The sequence below is a fragment of the Aegilops tauschii genome, chromosome 3 (genome assembly GCF_002575655.3).
Source record: "Aegilops tauschii subsp. strangulata cultivar AL8/78 chromosome 3, Aet v6.0, whole genome shotgun sequence".
NCBI classification, from domain to species: Eukaryota; Viridiplantae; Streptophyta; class Magnoliopsida; order Poales; family Poaceae; genus Aegilops; species Aegilops tauschii.
The window spans coordinates 432944975-432957471 of NC_053037.3; the positions used below are offsets into that span (position 1 = coordinate 432944975).

General features: G+C 47.3%; 1 long non-coding RNA gene across 4 annotated transcripts; it reads right to left on the minus strand.

Moving 5' to 3' along the window:
* Positions 1–4332: 4332 nt before the first annotated feature.
* Positions 4333–9929, minus strand: LOC109786982 (uncharacterized). 4 transcript variants are annotated; one of them, XR_005773268.3, is made up of 11 exons: positions 6932–9929; positions 6736–6804; positions 6478–6504; positions 5696–5816; positions 5425–5520; positions 5278–5340; positions 5090–5175; positions 4850–4869; positions 4714–4773; positions 4568–4627; positions 4333–4468 (listed from the first exon to the last, which is right to left on the minus strand). It is a non-coding gene; the product is annotated as an uncharacterized lncRNA (long non-coding RNA). The 4 variants fall into 4 exon arrangements; XR_006672327.2 differs by having other exon boundaries at positions 6478–6544; positions 6932–7197; XR_006672329.2 differs by lacking the exon at positions 6478–6504 and having other exon boundaries at positions 5425–5535; positions 5696–5809; positions 6932–7197.
* Positions 9930–12497: the final 2568 nt, after the last annotated feature.

Consider the following 12497-nt stretch of genomic DNA (forward strand, 5'->3'; position numbering starts at 1 on the left):
TGGTCAACGTTATCTTCATCCTGCAAACAAGTATAGCAATGCGAGGTTTCATCTTGCAGCCCATACCTCGCATGCCTGTCTGAGGTCCACAGTCTGTATTGAGCACTGAGCCAAGCAAAGATTTTGCATCTCAGAGGCGCCCAGCTCCTTCAAATGCACGTATACGTCGGTGATCTGATCAAACCCAAGCAAAGCCATGAATAGACTGATTTCGCCGTGTAGTTCCGGGTCACATCAGCTGGCCATAGAAACTGATCCTGTTGATGTGCGTTTCTTTCCACCGTCGCGATCGCTTGACAAAGGCTGCCCACTTGTATGTGCGCCACAAAGGAGATGTCCCCCAGACCCCAGCACATCCTGAGACCACGCGTTGTTGATGAGGGCTTGCTGGACTGTCCTGGTGTTGCGTGCACGCGTGTTGACGAGCTCCATGATGGTCGGAGCGATCTCGCCCATAGTGAAGCCGTGGATCCATCTATCTTTCCAAAAGAGCACCCTCTCTCCGGTGCCAACCTTGATCTTGACCATGCTATTGAATACCATCTTAGCCTCTTTATCCTCCATCATCGGGATTCCTTGCCATGGCCTGTTTGGGTCTGCCCTCCGAAGCCATTCCCATCTGACGCGGAGAGCCAATGCTTTGAGCCGGAGGTTCAGCATCCCAAGGCCTCCGAAACAAGTAGGGCAGGCAACCGTATCCCACGCGACCAAGCACTGACAACCATTGGTCTTTTCCTTCCCTGCCAAAAGAATGAGCGGATCCACTTCTCAATCTCTTCAAAGACCCAAACCGGTGTATTGAGAACCATGAGTTGGTGAATTGGTCTAGTCGTAATCACTAGTTTAGCAAGGATCAATCTGTCTGACCTCTGAATAAGACCTCGGTGCCAAGCGGGGATGGTTTTCCTCACATGGTCCACCAGGGGCTGCCAATCCATTCGACCGAGCTTTTTGATGGCCAATAGGATACCAAGATAGCGACAAGGAAACGTTGCGGTTGGGCATTGCAAGATATCCAAGACCCTATGTCTCTCTTCATCCGAGCCACCAATGGGTATTTCTACCAATTTTGCATGATTGATCCTCAATCCCGAAGCCACTCCAAGTCCAAACACATGCAGCACCTCTCTGACACGTAGTAGATCTTGCTCTGAAGGCTTGATGAACATGGCGAGGTCGTGTGCGTAGATGGACAGTCATTCCGTCAAAGATGTCGTGGAACGAGCTTAGAACGCCTTCCTCTTCCACTCCACAAATCAGAGTTGTAAGAGCGTCCATGGCGATGACGAACAGCAGGGGGAGACCGGACCCCCCTGCCTAAGCCCTTTTGTGTGGAAGATTGGCGGACCATGCACTCCATTAACGATAACTTTGGTACTAGCCGTTCCAAGGATGGAAGCAATCCATTTTAGCCACCGGTTAAGACGCGTGTTAACACCATATATCTGACAGATGGGGGCCAGCTGTAAGTGCTGATGGGGCAAAACAACTTGACCTGACCTATAACTAAAAAAAAATAGAAGAAGGGGCGCCACCCGTATGCGTCTCACACAGCCGGGGTCTCTGTTGACGACGCCAATGCTACCGCCACACAGCTCTGGTTCGTCGTGTTTTGCACTCCGGCTACTTCTTCGTCGCCGTCGCCAGCACGGGCGTCATGTTGTGGGCGACCTGGCCATGGAATCTATCGAGGACAGGTTCGAGGGCCGGATCCCCTTCCGGCGCACGAAGCGCGTTGTGGCGCCAGACCCGGCGGCGCGTCCGGTTTGCCGCCCGAGGATAGATCCAAGCGCCGCTGGGCACCCGCGCAGCCCCGACGACGGACGGATCCGAGAGCGACGCGGCCTCCCACTATGCTAGCCGCCCTCCACTTCACCACCCGCCACCCCGCCGGGTCCAGCTCCTCCACTTCGCCAGCGTCGTCGGGCAGCTCCTGGGATATGAGGAGGTCCAACCCGGCGTCACTCCGATGTGCGTGACGGGAGACGGTGGCTGGCACCGCCGGGGTATGGTGATGGATGCAGTTGCGCACAGCTCCACGCGCGCCCGCCGCGTCCTACCGCACCGCGCCGGTCGGCTCGGCCACGACTGCAATCAAGCAGCATCCACCAAAAGATCTACTCGTCAATGATTCAACAATATCAAACAGGCATCTAGTGCGCGAAACTTACTGTCGGCGTGTCTAAATAAAATGAACAACGGCATAAACATCACACAGGAGCGATGAAGGGGCGCAGCTTTGTCTCTAGAGAAAGAACCTGGGCTTTTCACCTGACCGTGATCATATGGTACATCGTGGCCTCGTGGGATTGATTCATGCGTGACCCTTTTTCTCTAGTGTATTTATTTTAGTGTGAATGGGCCGGCCGAAAACTATAGACGCGCTTTAGGCGAGACCGAAGGAAGACTTGCTATTGCTATAAGCGAGATATAGCCTCTGCGATGTAAGCGAGAGCGTACAAAGGCAGAGGAAGAGAAGGAAAACAGTCGCTCGCTCGCCTGGGTGGTTGGGCTGCAGACCCATGAGGATGGAAGGGAAGCAGGGGGGAAATAGAATTAGAAAGTGGTTGGGCTGCGGCCTGGGAAAGAGAAAAAAAATTAAGAAACAAAGAAAATCCCAAAACCGAACTCTTCACAGCCCCAACAAAATCGCAAAAATCGAACGCGCTAATGCCCATGGCCCTATTGCGGTCGTGGCCACGACGCTCGCCACAATTAATCCCACGCACACTGCGGCCCTCCCCATCACGACAGCTCCAACATCTTGGGAACCCTACCTTGACACCACAAATCACCATCTCGCCACAATTAATCCCACACTACGTCTGTCGAGCGAATAAAAATGTCACTGCCGCCATGTCAACCACTCAACATCCATCAAACCCCGGCGAAACGAACCCTACAGAAAACAAAGCGGTGGCGGCGAAGCAGTGTATGCCTTAGCCCAATGCTGGAGTCGATAAAGAACTTGACTCCAAGCGGTCGAAGACGCTCGAATTGCCAACGGAGACAAAGAAACCATACTGAATCACCTGCGGGGCAGAGTGCGAGACGGGTTAGGAAAAGATGAGGGACTGGCGTTAGGGGAGCGAGGAAGGGGGATGTAGGGAATGCTCGCTCAGCCGTCAGTTAGCGCAAACAATTTATGCGCCTCACATGGCAATCCTCGCGGCAAGATCCGTGCGATGCACCCCTTCTCTTCTCCGCTTTGCTCTGTTACTCCTTTTGCAGATCCGAGGGCGCACAGCGTGTTCACACAAGATCAGTATACGTCAGTTCTATAGTGTTCAGGACATTACTCACTCAACTTGCCTAGCTAGCAGCGCCCAGTTGCTTGGGACAAACAACTGACGTTTTTACTTGACAATATATATTAGCAGTACGATTTAAAACCAGTAGGATTAATTTAGGAGATGTATTTACTTGACAATATATATTAGTAGAAAAAAGAACATCCATGCTGACAAGATTTAAAACCAGTACGATTAATTTAGGAGACGAGACGAATTCTATGGTCGGAAAAATTTGTATACAGCCGAACAGATAGCACTGCATTTTATTTTCTAGGGAAGCCATACACCACCCAGAACAATCAAACATTCGCTTCCCTTTGGTATTATCGTAAGTAAACACTGACCTCATATTATTCGCAAAAAAAACACTGACCTCATACAGCTTGAGAAAGAAATCACGAAGTTCCTTGCATGCCTGGATTTTTCATAGCAAATAAATCACAACAAACCATACAAAGAAGGTAATGCAAATTGTGTGTAATGCAAACAATACAAAGAAGGTAACGCAAACTGTGTGTAATCAAACAATACAAAGAAGGTAACTGCAGCTCCCTCCACATTTTCACATCCGGGCTTGGGACCGGCAAAGGCAGTGTTAAACCACAACAATACAAAACACAAATTATACAACAACATCAATCATTCAAGCAAAGCATACAGGACACACAATCAAGCAAATGCAATATCAATGCAGCTCCCTCCACATTTTCACATCCGGGCTTGGGACCGGCAAAGGCAGTGTTAAACCACAACAAACAAAACATACAACACCAATCATTCAAGCAAAGCATTCAGGACACACCATCAAGCAAAGCATACAGGACACACCATCAAGCAAAGCATACAGCACACACCATCAAGCGAATGCAATATTAATTCAAACACACACACAGTCGGTCACACACAAAGTCACAGTCACACACAGATTCAGTCACACACACAGTAACAGTCACACAGAGTCAGTCACACACATAAGAGATAGAAAGGGCAACAGAAAGCTAATACTACAAGCAAGACCCATGATGTAAGTTGTTTGGCATGCAGTACCTTCCAGGAGTAAGTTTTGCTATTTCTGCTCATTTATTCACATATACCTGATGGCATTAATCAGTGCATGTTCCTCCTCAGTAGTCCAAGCATCGTTCCATATGTTTGGATTCAGATGATTATGCCACCTAAGATGTTTTGAATGAATTCAAAAATCAGCTTCATATTAACAACTAAGATGTTTTGAATGAATTCAAAAATCAGCTTCATATTAACAACTGCATCACCTAGACCAAACGTGTTTCCCCGATAGCAGCCATAACTTGATTGAAGAATAGAGCAACCGTCTGAAGAAAGAAGAATAAAATAGTTAGCACGGACTGCGAATAGAGAAAGAGACGCCAAGAAATAACAAGTTACTCAAGGCAATTACCTGTTCATTAGCGATCGGAGGAAGTCCACCGAAGTAAACACACCGAGCATGCCGAGTAACCTAAGAAAAGAGTGGTCAGACATATGCATCACAGAACAAGAAAAATCTCAAGCACAAAACAAAAAATTGAGCATACCTGCTGTGTCATGGCAGTGGCTGCATAGCAAGTGGATCGATGCAAAGGGAAGAAAGAATTAGAAAGTAATAACAAAACATTGAATAATAAAGAAGCGTAATAGATCACAGGTGGGTTCATTCTGCCATCACCAAATAAACTGCAAATCAGAGTGAATCTGGTCGCGTTATGATGACAGAATGGACTATCCATGATTTGAGTACTAGCTACACATAATCATAAAAGGAGCACAGTAGTCACCTGTCCTAGGGCGGATAGATTGAGCATGTTCGGGAGCATGTTCGGAAACATCCCAGGATCAGCAGCAGGAAGTTCTGGTAGCTGACCTGCAATGCATCAACAGAGAATTGTTACCAGTGTAACCTTGCACATAGGGGGAAAATGCATTTCAGCAAACCATATAAAAATAAAACAATCAAAAGAAATACCTTGCAATGCAACCATTTTGTTAGTCCATACTTGTTTACAAGGTCAATAATTTTGTCATCTTCCTGTAGAAAAAATATCATAAATATAACTACAAAACATGCAAAATCTTTTTTTTCTCAAGCAAAGTCAGGAGTGCAATGACAAACCTCTTGAGTCCAAGGACCTTTGATGAGTTCAGTGTTAAAGAACCTTCTACCATGGATGTAAACATTGCACCTCTGTCCTATCCGGAAATAATTCATCTGCGTAGGTAGATACTGACACAATATGTGAGCTCACCACACTTGCATATACAGAACAATGTCCAAAGAAGTATGGCGTTACTATATTACTAGCTAAAACATTCATAAGGTATTACCAGACGTAAGATAAATATTGTGTACAAAATTGGAAGGAGTTAAATTCGAGAAGGATTACCATACAAACACAGACCAGGTTGATGAGTGATCCACGGCTTCAGTTCAAACACAAGAAGCACACCATCAGAACCATAACAAATCAAATTAGCCATCATGAAACCCTCCATCCACCCTGGATTCTACATATACATCATTCTCAGCACAAACATCATAGTTGTGGCAGGAAAATATACAGAAATGCATTGAAGAGTGTCCAAAGGGCAATGATACTACCAACTACAGAGGTATGTAGGTCATTAAATGACAAGCCCATGACCTTACAGAAATTTCCATGCGTAGGTAGTTATGGAGCGCTTGCACAATGACAGTCACAGTCAACACACACACACACACATACACATAGTCACAATCAATACACAGTCACAGTCAACACACACACACACACATACACACACAGTCACAATCAATACACAGTCAGTGTCATAAAATGACACACAGTCACAGTCAACACACACGCACACACACACAATGGAGCGCTTGCACACAAGAAACAGACAAAGCAACACACACAATCAGTCACACACACAAACAGTCAGTCACACACAGACACAATGGAGTACTTGCACACAAGACAGACATAGATAGGATGAAACTAATCAAAGACATGAGAAAAAGTAAACTATTTGTTCAAGCTTCCCGTTCAGAACCTTCAACTCTGCATTATTTTAGTTCTTCAGTTCCAAACCTTTCTCTGCATTACCCAACTACAAGCCAGGAGGCCACTACTGTTATATAAACAAAGACAAGTGTAAGAGAGCCAGAGAGCAAATTAGGAGGTACCTTTTCTTTATCACCAAATTTCAGAGTCTGCACGTACCAAAATTGTATTTTGTGTCACAAGATGAACCTAAAGAACTCACCGGGAAAATACTCAAATTAACAGATCAAGTGAATCATGGAGAACATCATGTAGAATAGTAGTCCAACAAATCCAAAGCAATTCAAGTATATATGTAGATAATCAGAGCTCATGTACATGCAAACCTTTCCCTCCCATAAGGTGATAAATTTGCAAGTTGAAGGTCAAAATTCGATTACCTTAGTTGGTAAAACAGAAAGTGGTAGGAACCCTGAGCAGTCCTTGGCATACTATCAGAATTATCGGTCCTGGAAAGAGCAACATACTATCAGCATGAATACATAATCTTGTGAAGTGAACAAGGAAAACATGGCTAAATAAGCGTATTGGGACTACAGACATTAGCATCACAAAATGTAGAAAACATAAATATACCTGCGCTGTAAGCAAACCCCACCCATCAGTGTCCTTAGCAACACAAGGAAGAGCAAATGTGACATTTGTCTATATCCTACCTGAAATACTTAGGAAAGCATTATTCCAGTGAATGGACAGCAGTAATATACAAAAAAAAATATGATATCCACATAAGACATAATGAAACACAGATATCACAAAAAATGTATTGTGAAACACCACGGTATACATGATTATTATGATAAGAAAGAAAGGAACAAAAACAGGGAAAAGGATGCTGTGATGAGTGAGTGAGATATACTCCCTCCGTTTCAAAATAGATGACTCAACTTTCTACTAACTTTATAACTTTAGTGTAAAGTTAGTATAAAGTTGGGTCATCTATTTTGGAACGGAGGGAGTATAAGATAGGCATGAGATGCATTGGATGCCAAATCGGCCACACAAAGGAGTGGAAGCCAAGCAAGTGAGTGTTACAAGAGTCAAACTTTTCTGCTCAGCCTATCATCATCTATCAGCAGGAGAGAAGCCTGACCAGTGCACGTCTCTGGATCCCTGCCTGCTCGAAACGGCCTACATGGTTTGCATCCCTGAACACATCGCCATATATGGGGAGACGACATCGGAACACAAGCAAAGCTTGAATAAGAAACCAATTGGACAGACCATATAAGCAGTAACACAATCAGAATCACCCCATCCAAGCAGTCAAACACAGATAATGGAGCACTTTCACACATGAAACAGACAAAGAAACATACATAGATAGGGCACATCACACACACAGTCAGACACACACAATGGATCGCTTGCACACAAGAAACACACAAAGAAACAGACATAGATAAGGGTACAAACAGAAAGCCAATACATGCAAGACTTAAACTCAGAAAGCTATAAAGAAGTTCCAGAAACTGAATGAGTAAACTGATTTCTGTAGAGGGGTGAGGGTAATTCAGATCTTCATTCCTGAAAACAGGAAGCTAGTTGGATCATCATCACTACGGCACTACCCACAAGTTTGTAGGCACAGAGACGCATGCTTATTCTTGTCACAAAGTCTAGACAAAGCAAGAAAAGCATTATTTCAGTGACTGGACAGCAGTAATTGATATCAAATCTCATGCATAATTGAGTCAGTGAACCTCAAAAGGGAACAAAGAACAGTAGAAATGTATTGTCGAACACCACGGTAAATGATTATGATAAGAAAAATTGACAGCATGAATGTTCATACACACACAAAAGAAATACCACTTGCAAACAAAACCTACTTGTGTTGAACATAAATTAAATTAAAAAATTAGCAGATTTGCACTATATTAGGTCACAACCAGGTTATAAACAAACATAGCATAAAATCTCTATGCAATCCAAATCCTAATCACTCCCAGGCTTCCAAGTGCATGGCTTACATAGCGACAAATACAGAAGTCAGCATTCTAACCAGTGAGTTCAAAATTTGCTCCAAGTTGATGCCATAAAATTTAACAGGACAAACAAAAGGGACGTGACAAAAGTGAGCAGCATTGATAAAGAACATGTGATGAACGTGCTTTCACAGATAAATAAATTCTAGAGTTATGCTGACAGCAGAATTATATGCCCAGGTGGGCAATGACAAAATTCTGGAGTAATGCTATGCAATCTAGAACGAAGTCTAAGGGACTAGCAGCACCTCATCTAACGGACTAGCAACACGAGGCAAAAAAAGCAGGAAACCTTGTCCAACAGTAGCAGCAGCAGGTGTTCAATTAGTCAAGCAGCAAGCCACATGATTTGCACCCACGGCCTACATGGTTTGCACCCCTGAACACACATCACCATATATGGATAAGCAAAGCATGACAGGAAGTAATCAATTGAAAAGAACAGAAGCAGTAACACGCATCAGAACAACCGTAACGAATCACCCCTGCATCCAGGACGAGAGCACACACGCCTGACGAAACTGAAACAAGCTAGCTGGTACAATCAGAATCGACAGAGGAACCAGAGCATCAAAGGGCACGTCTCGATGGACGAGCACGAACAAGCTAGCCGTTTGAGATCTGAAAACTGCCGACGAACAACGCAGGAGCCTAGCAACCGATCTGAACTAGCACGACAAGCTGACAACTGCTCTCCGCCTCTCCATCTCCGGCCGCAACCCAATTTCAAAACCAAGACCCGACTGTTCCTGCAACTCTCGCGCAGACACGAACACGAAGAAACGCAGGATCCAAAGGGTCTCTCAGATAACAGAACCGCACGCAGAAATTTCTCAACCGCAGACCAGACGGAGACCCTCGACGAGACGGGCCAAGAACATGCGAGCGCGTCGGGGCAACGGCGAGGACGAGCAAAAACGGAAACGGGCGACGGCGAGAACGGGCAGAACCAAATCAGAAGCGACTCTAAACCGACAACGGCGGGGAGGGACGAGCAAAATCAACTCGGAAGCGACTCTAAACTGACGAACTGAGCACGAGCAAACTGAAACCAAATCGGGCGCGGTCCTAAACGGACGACGGGGAGAACGGGCAAAATCAAATCAGGCGGGGTTCTCTAGCTATCTAAACCGGCGACGGCGACGGTGACGGCGAGCAAAATCAAATCCGGACGCGACTCTAAACGGGCAAATCGACCGAGGACGAGCAAAATCAAATCCATACGCGATTCTAGACGGACAGATCGACATAGGAGGACGAGCAAGATGAAACCCGACTCGAGGAGGACATACGCACGGCCCGGACGAAGGGTGGAGGAGCAGCGGACCGGCCGGAGCGCGGCGGGGAGGTCGGAGGAGAGAGGCACCGCCCGGACAAAGAGAGGAGGAGGAGGAGCGGACCGGGCAGAGCGCGGCGAGGAGGCGAGAGGCGCGGCGCGGAGGAAGAGAGGAGGAGGAGCGGGCCGGCCAAAGGGCGCGGCTTTATAGCCGGGGCAGAGGCGGTGGCGGCAGCCGGAGCCTTGTCCTTCGCCGAGGTGCGCGTGGCGTGGCGTGGCGTGGCGGCGGAAATAGAAGGAAAGTGGAGCTGGCGGGTTCGTGATGGATGGAGCGGGCAGGGGTAGGCATCAATGCGAGGTCAGCTCGGCTGCGGTGCTTCCGTCTCGAATTGGGGGCGGACAGGGGAATTTCTTACCGTTGCGACGCCCGTCGGAAATGTTTTTTTTTATTCTTAAAAAGAAAATGTTTTTTCAGCACAGGTAACGCCATACCATACCATATTAGGCCATCTCAAACGGGCTGACCATGAAATGGATATGTATCTATCCTCAGACGTCGACATTGATACGGAGCCGGTTCGTCCAACCATGCCCGCGTGCATTTCAATCCGTATTTAAACAGGTCGGACGAAATACATGCAAATTGAATGATTTTTATCTAACTCTGACGATTTTTTTTACATTTCTGGCATATTTCATTAGATAAAAGCAACCGGACCTAAACTTAGTCTAAAAATCAAAGGTGGCACACGTCCTCCGAGTCCTTATTCTTCCCTTCCATGCCCATGTCGGGCGGCCGTGTCCATGTCCGACGGCTGGCTGAGCCACGCGGAGTGAAAGTGCGGCCGCCGATGAGCAAGAGTAGAACACGGGGCACGGATCGGCTCACGGGACTCGAGGCCTCGCCGCCTCCCACGCCCTACCGCTCCTCGTCGGAGTCCGCAGCCTGTCCGTCGGCGGTTCACGTGAGATCGATGATGGACATGGACAAACATGCCTTGTCGTGGAATCGGCACCCTCGAAACTTCATTGGCGGAGCGAAGGGTGCGCAGCTGCCGACAGTCTCATCATGGCATCCTTGAAGTGCGCCTGCGCATGCTCCATGGTCAAGCCGGCATCGAACAGGGCGGGCAGAGGCGCTGACTCGTCACCGAAGGATGTCTCCATCGTCAGAGGCCTCCGAGGAGTAGGCCGACCTCTATCCGGCTCACACGGCAACCCTGCCTGCCAGCCGTAAGGGTGGCCAGCCCATGCTTATGCTCTGTCGAGAGGCTCTCCAACAATGCACTAGAGATCGCGGTCATGGCGGAAGTGGTCCACGGGGGCGGATGTGAAGCAGATGTGGTGTGGTGTGGTTTGTGTCGAGTGTGACCTGGTGTAAATGGCAGACACCGGCCAAGCCAAGCTGCCGGTGTGCCTGTATAATGACGGTTGGCGAACGGACGGCAGCCTGCTCCAAGTGGTAGATATCCATCACGTCCCATCCAGTAATGTTTATACGGAGTTGGTTTCGCGGCCAGGCCAAGCGGTGGGGTGTGTCAATGCGGACGCCGAAGTTGGTTTCACGGCCGGTGTGCCTGTATAATGATGGTAGGCGAACGAACGACAGCCTGCTTCAAGTGGTAGATATCCATCATGTCCTGTCCAGTAATGTTTATATGACATTGAACAGGCACGGACATCGGACGCGGCACAATTGGTGCTCTCGACGGATGCGTCGCTTTAATGTCGGCACAAATGAGAGGTCGCATTCGCTCTAGGCCGGCATGAATACAACGCTCGTGCTCTGGAGCGACTTGAGCAGTGGCAACCGCTTCACGCGGGAGAGATTTCGGGTCGGTCCAGGGTCACCTTCGCGTACGCGGCAGCAATCCCGCGAAGCCCCTGGTTTTGCCTCTAGTTTGCGGGAAAACATACGTCCAAACCGGTCCGTGGACCGATGATACGTCTCCAACGTATCTATAATTTTTTATTGTTCCATACTATATTATATTCTGTTTTCGACATTATTGGGCTTTATTATACACTTTTATATTATTTTTGGGACTAACCTATTAACCGGAGGCCCAACCCAGAATTGTTGTTTTTTGCCTATTTCAGAGTTTCGCAGAAAAAGAATATCAAACGGAGTCCAAACGGAATGAAACATTCGGGAACGTGATTTTCGGAACGAACGTGATCCAGAGGACTTGGACCCTACGTCAAGACATCAACCAGGAAGGCACGAGGTAGGGGGTGCGCCTACCCCTGGGCGCGCCCTCCACCCTCATGGGGCCCACGTTGCTCCACCGACGTACTTCTTCCTCCTATATATACCTACGTACCCCCAAACTACCAGATACGGAGCCAAAAACCTAATTCCACTGCCGCAACCTTCTGTACCCGTGAGATCCCATCTTGGGGCCTTTTCCGGAGCTCCGCCGGAGGGGGCATCGATCACGGAGGGCTTCTACATCAACACCATAGCCTCTCCGATGATGTGTGAGTAGTTTACCTCAGACCTTCGAGTCCATAGTTATTAGCTAGATGGCTTCTTCTCTCTTTTTGGATCTCAATACAATGTTCCCCCCTCTCTTGTGGAGATCTATTCGATGTAATCTTCTTTTGCGGTGTGTTTGTTGAGACCGATGAATTGTGGGCTTATGATCAAGTTTATCTATGAACAATATTTGAATCTTTTCTGAATTCTTTTATGTATGATTGGTTATCTTTGCAAGTCTCTTCGAATTATCAGTTTGGTTTGGCCTACTAGATTGATCTTTCTTGCAATGGGAGAAGTGCTTAGCTTTGGGTTCAATCTTGCGGTGTCCTTTCCCAGTGACAGTAGGGGCAGCAAGGCACGTATTGTATTGTTGCCATCGAGGATAACGAGATGGGG